Source organism: Lampetra fluviatilis, unplaced genomic scaffold (genome assembly GCF_964198595.1).
Source record: "Lampetra fluviatilis unplaced genomic scaffold, kcLamFluv1.1 SCAFFOLD_453, whole genome shotgun sequence".
NCBI lineage: Eukaryota > Metazoa > Chordata > Hyperoartia > Petromyzontiformes > Petromyzontidae > Lampetra > Lampetra fluviatilis.
In genome coordinates, this window is record NW_027621536.1 from 50232 (window position 1) to 77274 (window position 27043).

Genomic DNA, 27043 nt, shown 5'->3' on the forward strand with positions numbered 1-27043 from the left:
TACGTCGTGACGTCACCACGCCGGCCGTGCGTGATGACGTCACTCAACCTTCCATCAATGTAGGGAGGCCGACGTTCAATCCCCCCCCCCCGTGTGCGTCGTGACGTCACTGCGCTGGTTGTGCGTGATGACGTCACGCCGTTGTCTCCGCCCCCTCTCTCCACTCTCCCGCCCCCTCCTCTAACCCCTCCCACCTCTCGAACCCTTCCGACTCCTCCCCCCCACCCCTCCCCCCACCTCTCCCCCCCCCTCCCACCTCTCTAACCCCTCCCACCTCTCCCCCCACCCCTCCCCCACCCCCACCCCACCCCTCCCCCACCCCCACCCCACCCCCACTCCTCCCACCTCTCTAACCCCTCCCTCCCACCCCACCCCTCCCACCCTCCACCCTCCCTCCCACCTCTCTAACCCCTCCGACCCCTCCCCTTCACCTCCCCCACTCCCACCCCTCCCACCTCTCTAGCCCCTCCCACCTCTCTAGCCCCTCCCACCTCTCTAGCCCCTCCCACCTCTCTAGCCCCTCCCACCTCTCTAGCCCCTCCCACCTCTCTAGCCCCTCCCACCTCTCTAGCCCCTCCCACCGCCCCCCCCCACCTCTCTAACTTCTCCCACCCCTCCCCCCCACTCCCACCCCTCCCACCTCTCTAGCCCCTCCCACCTCTCTAGCCCCTCCCACCTCTCTAGCCCCCCCCACCTCTCTAACCCCTCCCACCCCTCCCCCCACTCCCACCCCTCCCACCTCTCTAGCCCCTCCCACCTCTCTAGCCCCTCCCACCTCTCTAGCCCCTCCCACCTCTCTAGCCCCCACCACCTCTCTAACCCCTCCCACCCCTCCCCCCACTCCCACCCCTCCCACCTCTCTAGCCCCTCCCACCTCTCTAGCCCCTCCCACCTCTCTAGCCCCTCCCACCTCTCTAGCCCCTCCCACCTCTCTAGCCCCCACCACCTCTCTAACACCCTCCCCACCCCTCCCCCCACTCCCCACCCCTCCCACCTCTCTCACCCTTCCCACCCCACCCACCTCTCCCGCCCCACCTCCCCCCTCTCTCTCTCCACCCTCCACCCCACCTCTCCCCCCCACCCTCCCCCCCCCCACCCCTCCCCCTACCCTCCCCCCACCCTCCCCCCACCCCTCCCCCCACCCTCCCCCCACCCCTCCCCCCACCCCACCCCGCCCCTCCCCCCACCCCACCCCACTCCTCCCACCTCTTCCTCCCTCCACCCCCCCCACCTCTCAAACCCTTCCGACTCCTCCCCTTCACCCTCCCCTCTCCCTCCCCCCACCCCACCCCGCCCCTCCCCCCACCCTCCCCCCACCCCACCCCCCACCCCACCCCTCCCCCCACCCTCACCCCACCCCCCACCCACCCCACCCCCCACCCCTCCCCCCACTCCCACCCCTCCCATCTCTCTAACCCTTCCCACCCCACCCACCTCTCCCGCCCCACTTCCCCCCCTCTCTCTCTCCACCCTCCCCCCACCCTCCCCCCACCCCTCCCCCACCCCGCCCCTCCCCCCACCCTCCCCCCACCCCACCCCCCCACCCTACCCCCTCCCCCCACTCCCACCCCTCCCACCTCTCTAACCCTTCCCACCCCACCCACCTCTCCCGCCCCACTTCCCCCCAACCCTCTCCCCACCCCTCCCCCCACCCCACCTCTCTCCCCACCCCACCCCCCCACCCCCACCCCTCCCCCCCACTCCCACCCCTCCCATCTCTCTAACCCTTCCCACCCCACCCACCTCTCCCGCCCCACTTCCCCCCACCCTCCCCCCACCCCTCCCCCCACCCTCCCCCCACCCCTCCCCCCACCCTCCCCCCACCCTCCCCCCCACCCTCCCCCCACCCTCCCCCCACCTCTCCCCCCACCCCGCCCCTCCCCCCACTCCGCTCGGCACAGCGAGGAGCGAGGCGGCAGTTCAGGTGATGATCGCAGCCCCCTCGCCGCTGCTGCCGCTGCCGCTGCACACACCACGACGACTATAGGAGTGGTACTATAGCCAGGAGGACTACAGTATAGTACTAGTACTATAGCCAGGAGGACTACAGTATAGTGGTACTATAGCCACAAGACCTACAGTATAGTGGTACTATAGCCAGGAGGAGTACTATAGTACTAGTACTATAGCCAGGAGTACTACAGTATAGTGGTACTATAGCCAGGAGGACTACTATAGGAGTGGTACTATAGCCAGGAGGACTACAGTATAGTATTAGTACTATAGCCAGGAGTACTACAGTATAGTGGTACTTATAGCCACAAGAACTACAGTATAGTGGTACTATAGCCAGGAGGAGTACTATAGTACTAGTACTATAGCCAGGAGTACTACAGTATAGTGGTACTATAGCCAGGAGGACTACTATAGGAGTGGTACTATAGCCAGGAGGACTACAGTATAGTATTAGTACTATAGCCAGGAGTACTACAGTATAGTGGTACTATAGCCACAAGTACTACAGTATAGTGGTACTATAGTGTAGTAGTATAGTATTAGTACTATAGCCAGGAGGACTACTATAGTATAGTAGTACTCTAGCCACAAGTTCTACAGTATAGTAGTACTATAGTGTAGTACTATAGTATTAGTACTATAGTATTAGTACTATAGTATTAGTACTATAGCCACAAGTACTACAGTATAGTATTAGTACTATAGCCAGGAGTACTACAATATAGTGGTACTATAGTGTAGTAGTATAGTATTAGTACTATAGCCAGGAGGACTACAGTGTAGTGGTACTATAGTGTAGCAGTATAGTATAGTATTAGTACTATAGCCAGGAGTACTACAGTATAGTGGTACTATAGTGTAGCAGTATAGTATTAGTACTATAGCCACAAGTACTACAGTATAGTATTAGTACTATAGCCAGGAGTACTACAGTATAGTATTAGTACTATAGCCAAGGAGTACTACAGTATAGTGGTACTATAGCCACAAGTACTACAGTATAGTGGTACTATAGTAGTAGTACTACTGATCCGTGGATTTCAACAGAACCTGGTACCATCTCAACACAAGTTCATCGGAACCTGGTACCATCTCAACACAAGTTCCGGCATCATCCGTGGACTTCAACGGAACCTGGTTCCATCTCAACACAAGTTCCGGCATCATCCGTGGACTTCAACGGAACCTGGTTCCATCTAAACACAAGTTCAACAGAACCTGGTTCCATTTCAACACAAGTTCCGGCATCATCCGTGGACTTCAACGGAACCTGGTTCCATCTCAACACAAGTTCCGGCATCATCCGTGGACTTCAACGGAACCTGGTTCCATCTAAACACAAGTTCAACAGAACCTGGTAACCATCTCAACACAAGTTCATCAGAACCTGGTTCCATCTCAACACAAGTTCCGGCATCATCCGTGGACTTCAACGGAACCTGGTAACCATCTAAACACAAGTTCATCAGAACCTGGTAACCATCTCAACACAAGTTCATCAGAACCTGGTTCCATCTCAACACAAGTTCCCAGCATCATCCGTGGACTTCAACGGAACCTGGTAACCATCTCAACACAAGTTCCAGCATCATCCGTGGACTTCAACAGAACCTGGTTCCATCTAAACACAAGTTCAACAGAACCTGGTTCTACCTCAACACAAATTCCCCGGCCTCATCCGTAGATTCCATCAGAACCTGGTTCCATCTCAACACAAGTTCATCAGAACCTGATTCCATCTCCACACAAGTTCCCGGCCTGATCCGTAGACTTCAACAGAACCTGGTTCCATCTAAACACAAGTTCAACAGAACCTGGTTCTACCTCAACACAAATTCCCGGCCTCATCCGTAGATTCCATCAGAACCTGGTTCCATCTCAACACAAGTTCATCAGAACCTGATTCCATCTCCAACACAAGTTCCCGGCCTGATCCGTAGACTTCAACAGAACCTGGTTCCATCTAAACACAAGTTCAACAGAACCTGGTTCTACCTCAACACAAATTCCCGGCCTCATCCGTAGATTCCATCAGAACCTGGTTCCATCTCAACACAAGTTCATCAGAACCTGATTCCATCTCCACACAAGTTCCCGGCCTGATCCGTAGACTTCAACAGAACCTGGTTCCATCTAAACACAAGTTCAACAGAACCTGGTTCTACCTCAACACAAATTCCCGGCCTCATCCGTAGATTCCATCAGAACCTGGTTCCATCTCAACACAAGTTCATCGGAACCTGATTCCATCTCCACACAAGTTCCCGGCCTGATCCGTAGACTCCATCAGAACCTGGTTCCATCTCCACACGAGTTCCCAGCATCATCCGTGGACTTAAACGGAACCTGGTAACCATCTCAACGCAAGTTCCCGGCATTGAAGAGTTGTCAGCAGCAGCAGTAGCGGCAGGAGGAGGAGGAGGATTTCAGCGGAGAGAGTCGAACCAGGTGGAACCAGCGGCTTGAGGAAGACCACCTGGGACCCAGGAACCAGAACCAGAGGGTGGGTGACCATCTCACGGTTCCAGAGGACCTCAATCGGAGCTTTAGAAGAAGGTTTGTGGGGGATTGTAGGTGGGTTTTGAACTGCTACACCGCTGGGATTGGAACCTTCCGGCTGGGATTGGAACCTTTCGCTGGGATCAGGAACCTTTCGCTGGGATTGGAACCTTCCGCTGGGATCGGAACCTTCCGCTGGGATTGGAACCTTCCGCTGGGATCGGAACCTTCCGCTGGGATCGGATCCTTCCGCAGGGATCGGAACCTTCCGCTGGGATCGGAACCTTCCGCTGGGATCGGAACCTTCCGCTGGGATTGGAACCTTCCGCTGGGATTGGAACCTTCCGCTGGGATCGGAACCTTCCGCTGGGATTGGAACCTTCCGCTGGGATCGGAACCTTCCGCTGGGATCGGAACCTTCCGCTGGGATTGGAACCTTCCGCTGGGATCGGAACCTTCCGCTGGGATTGGAACCTTCCGCTGGGATCGGAACCTTCCGCTGGGATTGGAACCTTCCGCTGGGATTGGAACCTTCCGCTGGGATTGGAACCTTCCGCTGGGATTGGAACCTTCCGCTGGGATCGGAACCTTCCGCTGGGATTGGAACCTTCCGCTGGGATTGGAACCTTCCGCTGGGATCGGAACCTTCCGCTGGGATTGGAACCTTCCGCAGGGATTGGAACCTTCCGCTGGGATTGGAACCTTCCGCTGGGATCGGAACCTTCCGCTGGGATTGGAACCTTCCGCTGGGATCGGAACCTTCCGCTGGGATTGGAACCTTCCGCTGGGATTGGAACCTTCCGCTGGGATTGGAACCTTCCGCTGGGATTGGAACCTTCCGCTGGGATTGGAACCTTCCGCTGGGATTGGAACCTTCCGCAGGGATTGGAACCTTCCGCTGGGATCGGAACCTTCCGCTTGATACTGCTGGTGGAGATCGTTGAAGGTAGGTACTTGTGTTGGAATGAACTCGGATTTGAGTCTAGGCATGTAAACAAACGACTGGCAACAGCTGTGAACATCAACAAGTTTCGGTACTAATGCCACCAACACCAACAACCACCAACCACCAACCACCACTAACTACAAACTACCACACCAACCACCACCACCCACCAATTACCATCACCAACTACCACCAACAACCACCCACCAACAACTACCACCACCAACAACCACCACCACCAACTACCACCACCAACTACCACCACCAACCACCACCACCAACTACCACCACCAACAACTACCACCCACCAACAACCACCACCACCAACTACCACCACCAACAACTACCAACCACCAACAACTACCACCACCAACAACCACCACCACCAACTACCACCACCAACTACCACCACCACCAACTACCACCACCAACAACCACCACCACCAACTACCACCACCAACAACCACCACCACCAACTACCACCACCAACAACTACCACCACCAACAACCACCACCACCACCAACTACCACCACCACCAACCACCACCACCAACTACCACCACCAACAACCACCACCACCACTACCACACCACAACCACCACCACCTACCACCACCACACCAACTACCACCACCAACAACCACCACCACCAACTACCACCACCACCACCAACCACCACCAACAACCACCACCACCAACTACCACCACCAACAACTACCACCACCAACAACTACCACCACCAACAACCACCACCACCAACTACCACCACCAACTACCACCACCACCAACTACCACCACCAACAACCACCACCACCAACTACCACCACCAACAACCACCACCACCAACTACCACCACCAACAACCACCACCACACCAACTACCACCACCAACAACCACCACCACCAACAACCACCACCACCAACTACCACCACCACCAACTACCACCACCAACAACCACCACCACCAACTACCACCACCAACTACCACCACCACCAACTACCACCACCAACAACCACCACCACCAACTACCACCACCACCACTACCACCACCAACAACCACCACCACCAACTACCACCACCACCAACTACCACCACCAACAACCACCACCACCAACTACCACCACCAACACACCACCAACACCCACTACCACCACCACCAACTACCACCACCAACAACCACCACCAACAACTACCACCACCACCAACTACCACCACCAACACCACCACCACCAACTACCACCACCAACAACCACCACCACCAACTACCACCACCACCAACTACCACCACCAACTACCACCACCACCAACTACCACCACCAACTACCACCAACAACCACCACCACCAACTACCACCACCAACAACCACCACCACCACACTACCAACCCCACCAACAACCACCACCAACAACCAACCACCAACTACCACCACCACAACCACCACCACCCAACTACCACCACCAACTACCACCACCAACAACCACCACCACCAACTACCACCACCAACCACCACCAACTACCACCACCAACAACCACCACCAACAACCACCACCACCAACTACCACCACCAACAACCACCACCAACTACCACCACCAACAACCACCACCAACTACCACCACCAACAACCACCACCAACCAACTACCACCACCAACAACCACCACCAACTACCACCACCAACAACCACCACCACCAACTACCACCACCAACAACCACCACCACAACCACCACCAACAACCACCACCACTACCACCAACAACAACCACCACCAACAACCACCACCACACAACCTACACACCAACAACCACCACCACCAACTACCACCACCACCAACTACCACCACCAACAACCACCACCACCAACTACCACCACCAACTACCACCAACAACTACCACCACCAACAACCACCACCACCAACTACCACCACCAACAACCACCACCACCAACCTACCACCACCACCAACTACCACCACCAACAACCACCACCACCAACTACCACCACCACCAACTACCACCACCAACAACCACCACCACCAACTACCACCCACCAACAACCACCACCACCAACTACCACCACCACCAACTACCACCACCAACTACCACCACCACCAACTACCACCACCAACTACCAACCAACACCCACCACCACCAACTACCACCACCAACAACCACCACCACCAACTACCACCACCAACAACCACCACCAACAACCACCACCAACTACCACCACCAACAACCACCACCACCAACTACCACCACCAACTACCACCACCAACAACCACCACCACCAACTACCACCACCAAACCACCACCAACTACCACCACCACAACCACCACCAACAACCACCACCACCAACTACCACCACCAACAACCACCACCAACTACCACCACCAACAACCACCACCAACTACCACCACCAACAACCACCACCACCAACTACCACCACCAACAACCACCACCAACTACACCACCCACCACAACCACCACCACCAAACTACCACCAACCAACAACCACCACCAACAACCACCCACCAACAACCACCACCAAACTACCACCAACAACAACCACCACCAACAACCACCACCACCAACTACCACCACCACCAACTACCACCACCAACAACCACCACCAACTACCACCACCAACAACCACCACCACCAACTACCACCACCAACAACCACCACCAACAACCACCACCAACAACCACCACCAACTACCACACACCAACAACCACCACCACCAACTACCACCACCACCAACTACCACCACCAACTACCACCACCAACAACCACCACCACCAACTACCACCACCACCAACAACCACCACCAACTACCACCACCAACTACCACCCACCACCAACTACCACCACCAACAACCACCACCAACCAACTACCACCACCAACAACCACCACCAACAACCACCACCACCAACTACCACCACCACCAACTACCACCACCAACTACCACCACCAACAACCACCACCACCAACCACCACCAACAACCACCACCAACTACCACCACCAACAACCACCACCACCAACTACCACCACCAACAACCACCACCACCAACTACCACCACCACCAACTACCACCACCAACAACCACCACCACCAACTACCACCACCCACCAACTACCACCACCAACAACCACCACAACAACCACCACCACCAACTACCACCACCAACAACCACCACCAACAACTCACCACCAACAACCACCACCACCACTACCACCAACAACCACACCACCACCAACTACCACCACCAACAACCACCACCACCAACTACCACCACCAACTACCACCACCACCAACAACCACCAACAACTACCACCACCAACTACCACCACCAACAACCACCACCACCACTACCACCACCAACAACCACCACCACCACCAACTACCCACCAACAACTACCACCACCAACTACCACCACCAACTACCACCACCAACTACCACCACCACCAACTACCACACCAACAACCACCACCAACAACCACCACCACCAACTACCACCAACAACCACCACCACCAACTACCACCACCAACAACCACCACCAACTACCACCAACCACCAACTACCACCACCAACAACCACCACCAACAACCACCACCAACAACTACCACCACCAACTACCACCACCACCAACTACCACCAACAACCACCACCACCAACTACCACCACCAACTACCACCACCACCAACAACCACCAACAACTACCACCACCAACTACCACCACCAACAACCACCACCACCAACTACCACCACCAACAACCACCACCACCAACTACCACCAACAACTACCACCACCACCAACTACCACCACCAACTACCACCACCAACTACCACCACCACCAACTACCACCACCAACAACCACCACCAACAACCACCACCACCAACTACCACCAACAACCACCACCACCAACTACCACCACCAACAACCACCACCAACTACCACCACCACCAACTACCACCACCAACAACCACCACCACCAACAACCACCACCAACAACTACCACCACCAACAACCACCACCACCCACTACCACCAACAACCACCACCACCAACTACCACCACCAACAACCACCACCAACTACCACCACCACCAACTACCACCACCAACAACCACCACCACAACCACCACCACCAACTACCACCACCAACTACCACCACCAACAACCACCACCACCAACTACCCACCACCAACTACCACCACCACCAACTACCACCACCACCAACTACCACCACCACCAACTACCACCACCAACAACCACCACCAACAACCACCACCACCAACTACCACCACCAACTACCACCACCAACTAACCACCACCACCAACAACCACCACCACCAACCACCACCACCAACTACCACCACCAACAACCACCACCAACAACCACCACCACCAACAACCACCACCACCAACCACCACCACCAACTACCACCACCACCAACTACCACCACCAACCACCACCACCAACAACCACCACCACCAACAACCACCACCACCAACAACCACCACCAACAACCACCACCACCAACTACCACCACCAACAACCACCACCAACAACCACCACCACCAACAACCACCACCACCAACTACCACCACCAACAACCACACCAACAACCACCACCACCAACAACCACCACCACCACTACCACCACCAACTACCACCACCAACAACCACCACCACCACCACCACCACCAACTACCACCACCACCAACTACCACCACCAACAACCACCACCACCAACTACCACCACCACCAACTACCACCACCACCAACTACCACCACCAACTACCACCAACAACCACCACCCACCAACTACCACCACCAACAACCACCACCAACTACCACCACCAACTACCACCACCAACAACCACCACCACCAACAACCACCACCAACTACCACCACCAACTACCACCACCAACAACCACCACCAACAACCACCACCAACTACCACCACCAACTACCACCACCAACAACCCACCAACAACTACCACCGACCACCAACTACCACCACCAACTACCACCACCAACTACCACCACCAACCACCAACTACCACCACCAACTACCACCTACCAACAACCACCACCAACAACTACCACCAACCAACTACCACCAACCAACCACCAACTACCACCACCAACAACCACCAACAACTACCACCTACCACCAACTACCACCACCAACTACCACCACCAACTACCACCACCAACCACCAACTACTACCACCAACTACCACCACCAACAACCACCACCAACTACCACCACCAACTACCACCACCAACTACCACCACCAACTACCACCACCAACAACCACCACCACCAACTACCACCACCAACAACCACCAACAACTACCACCACCACCAACTACCACCACCAACTACCACCACCACCAACTACCACCACCAACTACCACCACAACCACCACCACCAACTACCACCACCAACTACCACCACCAACCACCAACTCACCACCACCAACTACCCACCACCACTACCACCACCAACAACCACCACCACCAACAACCACCACCACCAACTACCACCACCAACTACCACCACCAACTACCACCACCAACTACCACCCACCACCAACTACCACCACCAACAACTACCACCACCAACTACCACCACCAACTACCACCACCAACTACCACCACCAACTACCAACCACCACCACCAACCACCACCAACTACCACCACCACACTACCACCCACCACCACACCACCAACCACCACCAACTACCACCAACCACCACCAACTACCACCACCAACTACCACCACCAACCACCAACCACCACCACCAACCACCACCAACCACCACCACCAACCAACCACCACCACCAACCACCAACCACCACCACCAACCACCACCAACTACCACCACCAACGACCACCACCACCACCAACCACCACCACCAACCACTACCACCAACCACCACCACCAACCACCAACCACCACCACCAACTACCACCACCAACTACCACCACCACCACCAACCACCACCACCACCAACCACTACCACCAACGACCACCACCACCACCAACCACCACCACCAACTACCACCACCAACTACCACCACCAACCACCAACCACCACCACCAAACCACCACCAACTACCACCACCAACGACCACCACCACCACCAACCACCACCAACTACCACCACCACCAACCACCACCACCAACCACCACCACCACCACTACCACCACCACCACCCAACCACCACCACCAACCACCACCACCAACCACCACCACCAACTACCACCACCACCAACCACCATCAACTAACACCACTAACCACCACCACCAACCAACCACCAACCACTACCACCACACCAACCACCACCACCAACTACCACCACCACCTACACACAGACAAAGATCCCCCGTGTAGCCTCTGGCAGGATGTAGAGGCAAGTGCTGTTAGTAGCAGCGAGTAGCAGCACCTATACACAGACCCCCCCACACACCACACAGACACACACACACCCCACACACACACACCCCACACACACACACCCCACACACACCCCACACACACTCCACACACACAGACACACACACAGACACACATACCCCACACACACACCCCACACACACCCCACAACACACACACCCCCACACACACACACCCCACACACACCCCACACACACTCCACACACACACACACAGACACACACACAGACACACACACACAGACACACATACCCCACACACACACCCCACACACACCCCACACACACCCCACACACACCCCACACACACAACACTGACACACATACACACCACACACACACACACACAGACACCCAGACACACACACAGAACACACACCCCACACACACTCCCACACACACACAGACACACACACAGACACACACAACAGAACCCCCACACACACACAGACACACACACACCCCACACACACACACCCCACACACACCCACACACACACTCCACACACACAGACAACACACACAGACACACATACCCCACACACAGACACACCCCACACACACCCCCACACACACCCCCCCCACACACACACACACACTGACACACATACACACCACACACAGACACCCAGACACACACACAGACACACCCCACACACACCCCACACACACACACAGACACACACACAGACACACACACAGACACACACACAGTCACACACAGAGACACACACACACAGACACACACACAGACACACCCCCCCACACACACACAGACACACTCACACACTACACACACAGACACACCCTACACACACAGACACACCCTACACACACAGACACACTCACCACACACACACACACCCCACACCCCACAGACCACACACCTCACATACACACACACCCCACACACAGACACACACACCCCACACACACACACCCCACACACAGACACACACACCCTACACACACACACAGACACACACACCCTACACACACACAGACACATCCTACACACAGACACACACACCACACACAGACACACACAGACACAGACACCCTACACACACACACAGAGACGCACACACAGACAACACCCTACACACACACAACACACACACACACCCCACACACAGACACACACACTAGACACACACAGAGAGAGACACACACAGACACACCCTACACACAGACACACACACCCCACACACACAGACACACCCTACACACACCCTACACACACAGACACACACACCCCACACACACACACAGAGATACACACACACAGATACACACACCCCCCACACACACACAGTCACACCCCACACACACACAGAGAGACGCACACACACAGACACACCCTACACACACACAGAGAGACGCACACACACAGACGCACCCTACACACACACAACACACACAACACCCCACACACACACAGACACACACACAGACACACACACAGAGAGAGACACACACAGAGAGAGACACACACACACAGACACACCCTACACACAGACACACACACCCCACACACACACACAGACACACCCTACACACACAGACACACACACCCCACACACACACCCCACACACACACACACACACAGACACACACACACCCCACACACACACCCTACACACACACAGACACACACACACCCTACACACAGACACACACACCCTACACACACACACACCCCACACACCACAGAGACACACACAGACACACACACACCCCCACACACACACACAGACACACACACCCCACACACCCCCCCCACACACACAGAGACACACACAGACACACACACACACACCCCACACACACAGACACACACCCCCCACACACACAGACACACATACACACAGACACACCCTACACACACAGACACACACACACAGACACACACACAGACACACACCCGACACACACACAGACATACACAGACACACACAGAACAGACACACACGCAGACACACACCCCACACACACACACAGAGACTCACACACCCGACACACACACAGACACACCCTACACACACATACAGACACACACACAGACACACACACCCCACACACACACAGAGACACACACAGAGACACACACACCCCACACACACACAGAGACACACACAGAGACACACACAGACACACACACAGACACACACACAGAGACACACACAGAGACACACAGAGACACACACACCCCACACACACACAGAGACACACACAGAGACACACACAGACACACACACAGAGACACACAGAGACACACACACCCCACACACACACAGAGACACACACAGAGACACACACAGACACACACACAGAGACACACCCTACACACACACCCCACAACACACACAGAGACACACACAGACACACACACAGAGACACACCCTACACACACACCCCACACACACACAGAGACACACACAGAGACACACACACAGACACACACAGACACACACACAGAGACACACCCTACACACACACCCCACACACACACAGAGACACATACAGAGACACACACAGACACACACACAGAGACACACACACCCCACACACACACAGAGACACACACAGACACACACACAGAGACACACCCTACACACACACCCCCCACGGGTGACGTCACTCCACATGGGGCAACCCCCCACCCCCCTCATTAATAATCATGAGCTGAACAATGTTTTCCCCCATTGCATGTTTCAGTAAAGTCACGTTGGTGACAAAATTTAATTAAAACAAAAATTAAGAATAGAAAAATAGAAAAAACTAAATTAAGTTATTTATATATTTTTTAAAAAATAAAAATAAAGAACATTAAAAAAATCTAAATAATTTAATTAAGTTTCTATTATTTTATTCTTTATTTTTATTTTTTAAAATATATATATAAATAATTTGATTTAGTTATTTCTATTTTTGTATTCTTTATTTTTATTTTTTAAAAAATATATATAAACAACTTGATTTAGTTATTTCAATTTTTTTATTCTTTATTTTTATTTTAAAAAAATTTGAACTAACTTTATTTAGTTTTTTTTTTATTTAACAAAAAATTGAAAAAACTTCATTTAGTTATTTCTATTTCAATTTAATTTTAGTATGGCCCGCGAATCATGTCATATAAATATCCGAATAGCCCTTGGCAGGAACAACAACGTCCCCCCACCCCTGCCAACTCGTCCGTACCAATAACGACCAAATCTCTTTTTAAATTAAAATAAAGAAATTAAAAATAGAAAAACTAAATTAAGTTATTTTTATTTTTTTTATAAAAAGAAAATAAAAAATAGAAAAAACTAAATTAAGTTTCTTTTATTTTTTTTATAAAAAGAAAATAAAAAATAGAAAAACTAAATTAAGTTTCTTTTATTTTTTTTATAAAAAGAAAATAAAAAATAGAAAAAACTAAATTAAGTTTCTTTTATTTTTTTTATAAAAAGAAAATAAAAAATAGAAAAAACTAAATTAAGTTATTTTTATTTTTTTTATAAAAAGAAAATAAAAAATAGAAAAAACTAAATTAAGTTTCTTTTATTTTTTTTTATAAAAAGAAAATAAAAAATAGAAAAACTAAATTAAGTTATTTTTATTTTTTTTATAAAAAGAAAATAAAAAATAGAAAAAACTAAATTAAGTTTCTTTTCTTTTTTAACGACCAAATCTCTTTGGTCGTTATCGGCGGATCTTTGCCGGAACGCAAATCGCCTCGCGTTGTGTGGGGTCACCGTCGGTGAAGTCAGGTAGGTGAAGAAGTGAAAGAAATAAATAAAAAGGATACGAATAACTTAATTTAGTGGCAAAAAAAAATTAAGAATGGAAAAAATAGGAAAAACTAAATTAAGTTGTTTTTTTTTTTATAAAAAGAAAATAAAAAATGGAAAAAACTAAATTAAGTTATTTCTATTTATTTATAAAAAGAAAATAAAAAATAGAAAAAAATAAATTAAGTTGTTTTTTTTTTTTATAAAAAGAAAATAAAAAATAGAAAAAACTAAATTAAGTTATTTCTATTTATTTTTTAAAATAAAATTAAAGAAATAAAAAATAGAAATAACTAAATTAAGTTTTTTTTTAAAATAAAAATAAAGAAATAAAAAATAGAAAAAACTAAATTAAGTTATTTTTATTTTTTTTTAAAATAAAAATAAAGAAATAAAAAATAGAAAAAAACTTAATTAAGTTATTTCTATTTATTTATAAAAAGAAAATAAAAAAGTAGAAATAACTAAATTAAGCTATTTCTATTTATTTTTTTAAATCAAAATAAAGAAATAAAAAATAGAAAAACTAAATTAAGTTATTTTTATTTTTTTTATAAAAAGAAAATAAAAAATAGAAAAAACTAAATTAAGTTTCTTTTCTTTTTTTTATAAAAAGAAAATAAAAAATAGAAAAAACTAAATTAAGTTATTTTTATTTTTTTTATAAAAAGAAAATAAAAAATAGAAAAAACTAAATTAAGTTATTTTTATTTTTTTTATAAAAAGAAAATAAAAAAGTAGAAATAACTAAATTAAGTTATTTCTATTTATTTTTTTAAATCAAAATAAAGAAATAAAAAATAGAAAAACTAAATTAAGTTATTTTTATTTTTTTTATAAAAAGAAAATAAAAAATAGAAAAACTAAATTAAGTTATTTTTATTTTTTTTATAAAAAGAAAATAAAAAATAGAAAAAACTAAATTAAGTTTCTTTTATTTTTTTTTATAAAAAGAAAATAAAAAATAGAAAAACTAAATTAAGTTTCTTTTATTTTTTTTATAAAAAGAAAATAAAAAATAGAAAAAACTAAATTAAGTTTCTTTTATTTTTTAACGACCAAATCTCTTTGGTCGTTATCGGCGGATCTTTGCCGGAACGCAAATCGCCTCGCGTTGTGTGGGGTCACCGTCGGTGAAGTCAGGTAGGTGAAGAAGTGAAAGAAATAAATAAAAAGGATACGAATAACTTAATTTAGTGGCAAAAAAAAATTAAGAATGGAAAAAATAGGAAAAACTAAATTAAGTTGTTTTTTTTTTTATAAAAAGAAAATAAAAAATGGAAAAAACTAAATTAAGTTATTTCTATTTATTTATAAAAAGAAAATAAAAAATAGAAAAAAATAAATTAAGTTGTTTTTTTTTTTTATAAAAAGAAAATAAAAAATAGAAAAAACTAAATTAAGTTATTTCTATTTATTTTTTAAAATAAAATTAAAGAAATAAAAAATAGAAATAACTAAATTAAGTTTTTTTTTAAAATAAAAATAAAGAAATAAAAAATAGAAAAAACTAAATTAAGTTATTTTTATTTTTTTTTAAAATAAAAATAAAGAAATAAAAAATAGAAAAAAACTTAATTAAGTTATTTCTATTTATTTATAAAAAGAAAATAAAAAAGTAGAAATAACTAAATTAAGCTATTTCTATTTATTTTTTTAAATCAAAATAAAGAAATAAAAAATAGAAAAACTAAATTAAGTTATTTTTATTTTTTTTATAAAAAGAAAATAAAAAATAGAAAAAACTAAATTAAGTTTCTTTTCTTTTTTTTATAAAAAGAAAATAAAAAATAGAAAAAACTAAATTAAGTTATTTTTATTTTTTTTATAAAAAGAAAATAAAAAATAGAAAAAACTAAATTAAGTTATTTTTATTTTTTTTATAAAAAGAAAATAAAAAATAGAAAAAACTAAATTAAGTTTCTTTTATTTTTTAACGACCAAATCTCTTTGGTCGTTATCGGCGGATCTTTGCCGGAACGCAAATCGCCTCGCGTTGTGTGGGGTCACCGTCGGTGAAGTCAGGTAGGTGAAGAAGTGAAAGAAATAAATAAAAAGGATACGAATAACTTAATTTAGTGGCAAAAAAAAATTAAGAATGGAAAAAATAGGAAAAAATAAATTAAGTTGTTTTTTTTTTTATAAAAAGAAAATAAAAAATGGAAAAAACTAAATTAAGTTATTTCTATTTATTTTTTAAAATAAAAATAAAGAAATAAAAAGTAGAAATAACTAAATTAAGTTATTTTTTTTTATAAAAATAAAGAAATAAAAAAATGAAAAAAACTTAATTAAGTTATTTCTATTTATTTTTTTAAATCAAAATAAAGAAATAAAAAATGGAAAAAACTAAATTAAGTTATTTTTATTTATTTTTTAAAATAAAAATAAAGAAATAAAAAATAGAAAAAAACTTAATTAAGTTATTTCTATTTATTTTTTTTAAATAAAAATAAAAAAATAGAAAAAACTAAATTAAGTTGTTTCTATTTATTTTTTAAAATTAAAATAAAGAAATTAAAAATAGAAAAACTAAATTAAGTTATTTTTATTTTTTTTATAAAAAGAAAATAAAAAATAGAAAAAACTAAATTAAGTTTCTTTTATTTTTTTTATTAAAAGAAAATAAAAAATAGAAAAAACTAAATTAAGTTATTTCTATTTATTTTTAATAATTCGTCAAATTCGGCCGTTATATTTTGGTCAAATGTTTCATTAACTCGCCCCTAACGTGATGGGCAGGGACTGCTTTATATTAATTGGCGAGGCGTGTGATGATGTCAGCTGGTTATTGATGATGATGATGATCATTGGAACCTCACTTGCCAATAAAAAATATGATAATTGTTTTTTTTACCCTTTTATCTGACAACAAAACGGACACCTTTCTAACAAGGTGCCCTTATAAAACTCAACGTTTCACCTACTCACGCCGGCTTGTGCCCGCCCTCACAGTCGGGCATATTTGCTGAATATCAGAGGTGTGGACTCGAGTCATGTGACTTGGACTCGAGTCAGACTCGAGTCATGAATTTGATGACTTGCGACTCGACTTGGACTTGCATAACAATGACTTTGTCCCACCTCTGAGATGTGGACTCGAGTCATGTGACTTGGACTCGAGTCAGACTCGAGTCATGAATTTGATGACTTGCGACTCGACTTGGACTTGCATAACAATGACTTTGTCCCGCCTATGAGATGTGGACTCGAGTCATGTGACTTGGACTCGAGTCAGACTCGAGTCATGAATTTTTGATGACTTGCGACTCGACTTGGACTTGCATAACAATGACTTTGTCCCACCTCTGAGATGTGGACTCGAGTCATGTGACTTGGACTCGAGTCAGACTCGAGTCATGAATTTGATGACTTGCGACTCGACTTGGACTTGCATAACAATGACTTTGTCCCACCTATGAGATGTGGACTCGAGTCATGTGACTTGGACTCGAGTCAGACTCGAGTCATGAATTTGATGACTTGCGACTCGACTTGGACTTGCATAACAATGACTTTGTCCCACCTATGAGATGTGGACTCGAGTCATGTGACTTGGACTCGAGTCAGACTCGAGTCATGAATTTTTGATGACTTGCGACTCGACTTGGACTTGCATAACAATGACTTTGTCCCACCTATGAGGTGTGGACTCGAGTCATGTGACTTGGACTCGAGTCAGACTCGAGTCATGAATTTGATGACTTGCGACTCGACTTGGACTTGCATAACAATGACTTTGTCCCACCTATGAGATGTGGACTCGAGTCATGTGACTTGGACTCGAGTCAGACTCGAGTCATGAATTTTTGATGACTTGCGACTCGACTTGGACTTGCATAACAATGACTTTGTCCCACCTCTGCTGAATACACCACGTTGCCCTGGCCATTGTTGAGCTTGCAGGCCATTGACCGAACAACCCAACGTGTTCCTACCAGCTCCCTCCGCAGAGGAAATGTGTTCTCTGCCGTTACATACAATGAAACAAAAAATGGTTAAAGAAAAAGTTAAATACAATACACCATTAGGCATTGTTGTTATCAAATAAATACAAAGTCAATCCCACGTATGCTTGGTTCTTTCGGTAAAGTCACGTAGAAGGGAAATAATGAACTAATAAAAATGTAAAAGAAGCACTCGGCATCAGGTGTGACGACGATTGCTTGTGTTGCAGTCGACACGTCGTGAGAATTTTATTGTTTTATGATTTTTATTAATTTTTATTTTTTTCTTATTTTGTTTCATATTTTTCATCATTTTATTATTTTAGATTTTTATTGCTTTTATTCTTTTATTGTTTCCTTTCTATATAAGAAACAGGAAGGCGAATCCGTGCAGTCACGAAAGCTTTAAATCAAAAACCTCGTGCTAGAGAATTTATTTTCATATGTTAGGCAGGAAATTAGTTTACACCATTGGAACCTCATTTGCCAGTAAAAAATATGATAATTGTTTTTTTACCCTTCTATCTGGCAACAAAACTGACACCTTTTTTTACAAGGAGTCATGTTTGCATAGACCACAATACCTGCGGTCGTAATGCAAACAAAACACACAACTCTGATGATGGTAATGATATGCACTGTCCTTGAAGTTGATTGGTCCACACCAGAGACAGCTTTCCTTAGAGCCTAGTCTCACATGGTCCTTGAAGTTGATTGGTCCACACCAGAGACAGCTTTCCTTAGAGCCCAGTCTCACATGGTCCTTGAAGTTGATTGGTCCACACCAGAGACAGCTTTCCTTAGAGCCTAGTCTCACATGGTCCTTGAAGTTGATTGGTCCACACCCGAGACAGCTTTCCTTAGAGCCTAGTCTCACATGGTCCTTGAAGTTGATTGGTCCACACCCGAGACAGCTTTCCTTAGAGCCTAGTCTCACATGGTCCTTGAAGTTGATTGGTCCACACCCGAGACAGCTTTCCTTAGAGCCTAGTCTCACATGGTCCTTGAAGTTGATTGGTCCACACCCGAGACAGCTTTCCTTAGAGCCTAGTCTCACATGGTCCTTGAAGTTGATTGGTCCACACCCGAGACAGCTTTCCTTAGAGCCTAGTCTCACATGGTCCTTGAAGTTGATTGGTCCACACCCGAGACAGCTTTCCTTAGAGCCTAGTCTCACATGGTCCTTGAAGTTGATTGGTCCACACCCGAGACAGCTTTCCTTAGAGCCTAGTCTCACATGGTCCTTGAAGTTGATTGGTCCACACCCGAGACAGCTTTCCTTAGAGCCTAGTCTCACATGGTCCTTGAAGTTGATTGGTCCACACCCGAGACAGCTTTCCTTAGAGCCTAGTCTCACATGGTCCTTGAAGTTGATTGGTCCACACCCGAGACAGCTTTCCTTAGAGCCTAGTCTCACATGGTCCTTGAAGTTGATTGGTCCACACCCGAGACAGCTTTCCTTAGAGCCTAGTCTCACATGGTCCTTGAAGTTGATTGGTCCACACCCGAGACAGCTTTCCTTAGAGCCTAGTCTCACATGGTCCTTGAAGTTGATTGGTCCACACCCGAGACAGCTTTCCTTAGAGCCTAGTCTCACATGGTCCTTGAAGTTGATTGGTCCACACCCGAGACAGCTTTCCTTAGAGCCTAGTCTCACATGGTCCTTGAAGTTGATTGGTCCACACCCGAGACAGCTTTCCTTAGAGCCTAGTCTCACATGGTCCTTGAAGTTTATTGGTCCACACCCGAGACAGCTTTCCTTAGAGCCTAGTCTCACATGGTCCTTGAAGTTGATTGGTCCACACCCGAGACAGCTTTCCTTAGAGCCTAGTCTCACATGGTCCTTGAAGTTGATTGGTCCACACCCGAGACAGCTTTCCTTAGAGCCTAGTCTCACATGGTCCTTGAAGTTGATTGGTCCACACCCGAGACAGCTTTCCTTAGAGCCTAGTCTCACATGGTCCTTGAAGTTGATTGGTCCACACCCGAGACAGCTTTCCTTAGAGCCTAGTCTCACATGGTCCTTGAAGTTGATTGGTCCACACCCGAGACAGCTTTCCTTAGAGCCTAGTCTCACATGGTCCTTGAAGTTGATTGGTCCACACCCGAGACAGCTTTCCTTAGAGCCTAGTCTCACATGGTCCCTGAAGTTGATTGGTCCACACCCGAGACAGCTTTCCTTAGAGCCTAGTCTCACATGGTCCTTGAAGTTGATTGGTCCACACCCGAGACAGCTTTCCTTAGAGCCTAGTCTCACATGGTCCTTGAAGTTGATTGGTCCACACCCGAGACAGCTTTCCTTAGAGCCTAGTCTCACATGGTGTTGGACCAGATGACGCCAAAAGGCGCACAACTCAAAGACAATGCACCATCAGAGTATGAGAGCTCAGGGTAAAGCATTTACACTATGAGACATCTCCTTTACCAGTGGCAAAATATAGTGATAGGTTTTTACCCTTTCAACTGGTGTCTTCTGGTCCAACTCCAATGGAGACTAGGCTCTAAGAAAAGCTGTCTCGGGTGTGGACCAATCAACTTTAAGGACAGTGCAAATCATTATCAGAGTTGTTTATTTTTGTTTGCATTTTGACTGCTTGTGTTGTGGTTATTGCAAACACGATGCCTTGTATAAAGGTGTCAGTTTTGTACCAGTTGAAAGGGTAAAACCCTACTACTATATTTTGCCACTGGTAAAGGAGATGTCTCATAGTGTCAATGCTTTACCCCGAGCTCTGAATACTCTGATAGTGCGCTGTCTTTGAGTTGTGCGCCTTTTGGCGTCATCTGATCCAACACCATGTGAGACTGGGCTATAAGGAAAGCTGTCTCGGGTGTGGACCAATCAACTTCAAGGACAGTGCATATCATCATCATCATCAGAGTTGTTTCTTTTTGTTTGCATTTTGACTGCTTGTGTTGTGGTTATTGCAAACACGATGCCTTTAAGGAAAGCTGTCTCAGGTGTGGACCAATCAACTTCAAGGACAGTGCATACATTATCAGAGTTATGTTTTTTGTTTGCATTCTGACTGCAGGTATTATGGTCTATGCAAACATGACTCCTTGTGAAAAGGTGTCAGTTTTGTTGCCAGATAGAAGGGTAAAAAACCAATTATCACGATGCCTTGTATAAAGGTGTCAGTTTTTGTACCAGTTGAAAGGGTGTAAAACCCTACTACTATATTTTGCCACTGGTAAAGGAGATGTCTCATAGTGTCAATGCTTTACCCCGAGCTCTGAATATTCTGATAGTGCGCTGCCTTTGAGTTGTGCGCCTTTTGGCGTCATCTGGTCCAACACCATGTGAGACTAGGCTCTAAGGAAAGCTGTCTCGGGTGTGGACCAATCAACTTCAAGGACCATGTGAGACTAGGCTCTAAGGAAAGCTGTCTCGGGTGTGGACCAATCAACTTCAAGGACCATGTGAGACTAGGCTCTAAGGAAAGCTGTCTCGGGTGTGGACCAATCAACTTCAAGGACCATGTGAGACTAGGCTCTAAGGAAAGCTGTCTCGGGTGTGGTCCAATCAACTTCAAGGACCATGTGAGACTAGGCTCTAAGGAAAGCTGTCTCGGGTGTGGACCAATCAACTTCAAGGACCATGTGAGACTAGGCTCTAAGAAAAGCTGTCTCGGGTGTGGACCAATCAACTTTAAGGACAGTGCAAATCATTATCAGAGTTGTTTCTTTTTGTTTGCATTTTGACTGCTTGTGTTGTAGTTATTGCAAACATGATGCCTTTAAGGAAAGCTGTCTCGGGTGTGGACCAATCAACTTCAAGGACAGTGCATATCATCATCATCATCAGAGTTGTTTCTTTTTGTTTGCATTTTGACTGCTTGTGTTGTGGTTATTGCAAACACGATGCCTTGTATAAAGGTGTCAGTTTTTGTACCAGTTGAAAGGGTGTAAGAACCTACTATTATATTTTGCCACTGGCAAAGGAGATGTCTCATAGTGTCGCCGATCTATTCACACAATCGCCTACACTAGCCTGGCAAACCCTCGCACGAAGTTTGCCGGGTGTAATTGGCAGCGAAACGTCGAACTTTGCCAAATCGTCAATCTTGTGGATCCACTCTTCAAACGCTTCGGATGTGTGCGGCTAAAGCTGGTGGTGACACATTTTGGAAGGTGACTGGCAACGTGACACTTTATTTATTTACTGATTGTCCTTGTGGGGTGACGGAGGGTGACGAGATGTTTATATATAGCGAGAACTGACCCCCAGAAAGTGACTGTTATGAATACACTCACAGTTACACACTCACACTTACACACTCACACTTACACACACTCACTTACACACACACTTACACACACACACTCACTCACACTTACACACGTACTCACAGTTACACACTAACTCACTCACACTCACTTACACACTTACAGTTACACACTAACTCACAGTTACACACACTCACTCACACACACTCACACACACTCACTCACACACACTCACTCACACTTACACACACTCACTTACACACACACTTACACACACTCACTCACTCACACTTACACACTTACTCACAGTTACACACTAACTCACTCACACTCACTTACACACTTACAGTTACACACTAACTCACAGTTACACACACTCACTCACACACACTCACTAACACACTCACTCACACACACTCACTCACACTTACACACACTCACTTACACACACACTTACACACACTCACTCACTCACACTTACACACTTACTCACAGTTACACACTAACTCACTCACACTCACTTACACACTTACAGTTACACACTAACTCACAGTTACACACACTCACTCACACACACTCACTCACACACACTCACTCACAGTTACACACACTTACACACACACTCACAATTACACACACTCACGCAGACCCCACACACACACACCCCACACACACAGAGACCCCACACAGACACACACCCATACAGACACACAGACACACACACAGACACACACACACAGAGACCCCACACACACACACAGACACACACCCACACAGACACACACACATACAGACACACACACACAGACACACATACAGACACACACACACAGACACACACACACTGACACACACACACAGACACACACAGACACACACACACAGACACACACATACATCAGAAGTTGTAGTGTAAATCCGCGAGCAAAGTTCGATCGCTTTGTTAAGTTCTTTGGCCAATTTTAAGCGATCTCATCAAATCGCTGGGTGGAATGTTGATTGATTGATCGGTTGTTGTGTTGTTCTTCTTGGTTCTTTCGGTAAAGTCACGTAGAAGGGAAATAATAAAATAATAAAAATCAAACATAATAAAATACTATTTTAAAATAATAAAAATAAAACATAATAAAATAAAAAATTTAAATAATAAAAATGAAAATTATAAAATACAATTTTTAAATAATAAAAATAAAACATAATAAAATACAATTCTCACGACGTTTCGGCCACAACGCAAGCAGCCGTCCTCAGGCGAAGAACAGGTCTGTCGGAAAGACAGCGTCTGAATGACTGAGTGACTGAGTGAGTGAATGAGTGACTGAGTGAGTGACTGGGTGAGTGACTGAGTGAGTGAATGAGTGACTGAGTGAGTGACTGGGTGAGTGACTGAGTGAGTGAATGAGTGACTGAGTGAGTGACTGGGTGAGTGACTGAGTGAGTGAATGAGTGACTGAGTGAGTGACTGGGTGAGTGACTGAGTGAGTGAATGAGTGACTGAGTGAGTGAGTGACTGGGTGAGTGACTGAGTGAGTGAATGAGTGACTGAGTGAGTGACTGGGTGAGTGACTGAGTGAGTGAATGAGTGACTGAGTGAGTGACTGGGTGAGTGACTGAGTGAGTGAATGAGTGACTGAGTGAGTGACTGGGTGAGTGACTGAGTGAGTGAATGAGTGACTGAGTGAGTGACTGGGTGAGTGACTGAGTGAGTGAATGAGTGACTGAGTGAGTGACTGGGTGAGTGACTGAGTGAGTGAATGAGTGACTGAGTGAGTGACTGGGTGAGTGACTGACTGAGTGAGTGTGAGTGAGTGTCTGAGTGACTGACTGAGTGACTGACTGAGTGAGTGTCTGAGTCACTGACTGAGTGACTGAGTGAGTGTCTGAGTGACTGACTGAGTGAGTGTCTGAGTGACTGATTGAGTGACTGACTGACTGAGTGTCTGAGTGACTGATTGAGTGAGTGTCTGAGTGACTGATTGAGTGACTGACTGACTGAGTGTCTGAGTGACTGATTGAGTGACTGACTGACTGAGTGTCTGAGTGACTGATTGAGTGACTGACTGAGTGAGTGTCTGAGTGACTGAGTGACTGACTGAGTGACTGATTGAGTGACTGACTGAGTGAGTGTCTGAGTGAGTATGGTGGTGTTTCATTCAGACGCTGTCTTTCCGACAGACCTGTTCTTCTAAAACAATTCGTGAGAATTGTTTTACTATGTTTAATTTTATTATTTTATTATGTTTTATTTTTATTATTTTAATATGGTTTATTTTAATAATTTTAATGTTTTATTTTTATTATTTCATTATGTTTTATTTTTATTATTTTAATGTTTTATTTGTATTATTGTATTATGGTTTATTTTAATAATTGTATTATGTTTTATTTCTATTATTTTATTATGTTTTATTTTGATTATTTTAATGTTTTATTTTTATTATTTTATTATGTTTTATTTTAATAATTGTATTATGTTTTATTTTTATTATTTTATTATGTTTTATTTTAATAATTGTATTATGTTTTATTTCTATTATTTTAATGTTTTATTTTTATTATTTTATTATTTCCCTTCTACGTGACTTTTCCCGAAAGAACCAAGAAGATGAATCCCTGCTGCAGTCACGAAAGAAGCTTTACATCGAAATCTGTTGTGTTGTTGTTGTTGTGTTGATTGATTGATTGGTTGTTGTGTTGTGTTGTTGTTGTTTTGATTGATTGATTGGTTGTTGTTGTTGTTGTGTTGTTGTGTTGATTGACTGATTGGTTGTTGTGTTGTTGTTGTGTTGATTGATTGATTGGTTGTTGTGTTGTTGTTGTGTTGTTGTTGTTGTGTTGTTGTTGTTGTGTTGTTGTGTTGTGTTGATTTATTGACTGATTGGTTGTTGTGTTGTTGTTGTGTTGTTGTTGTTGTGTTGTTGTTGTTGTGTTGTTGTTGTTGTGTTGTTGTTGTGTTGATTGACTGATTGGTTGTTGTGTTGTTGTTGTGTTGTTGTTGTTGTGTTGTTGTTGTTGTGTTGTTGTGTTGTTGTTGTGTTGATTGATTGATTGGTTGTTGTGTTGTCGTTGTTGTTGTTAATTTAATTCAGGGGAGCTGAAACTTCGCGGAGGAAACGAAAAGCGGCTCTGAGCAAAGCAGCAGCAGCCATGGCGATCGACTGGAAGGTAAGAAGGGTGACACACAGTCTATAGTAGACTGTGTGTGAGTGGGTG

At 45.8% G+C, this 27043-nt stretch overlaps 1 long non-coding RNA gene across 1 annotated transcript; it reads left to right on the forward strand.

The window, feature by feature from the left end:
* The first annotated feature begins 1898 nt into the window (after window positions 1–1898).
* Window positions 1899–27043, forward strand: LOC144955377 (uncharacterized). Its single transcript, XR_013641633.1, has 3 exons — window positions 1899–1924; window positions 3004–4512; window positions 26920–27043. It is a non-coding gene; the product is annotated as an uncharacterized LOC144955377 (long non-coding RNA).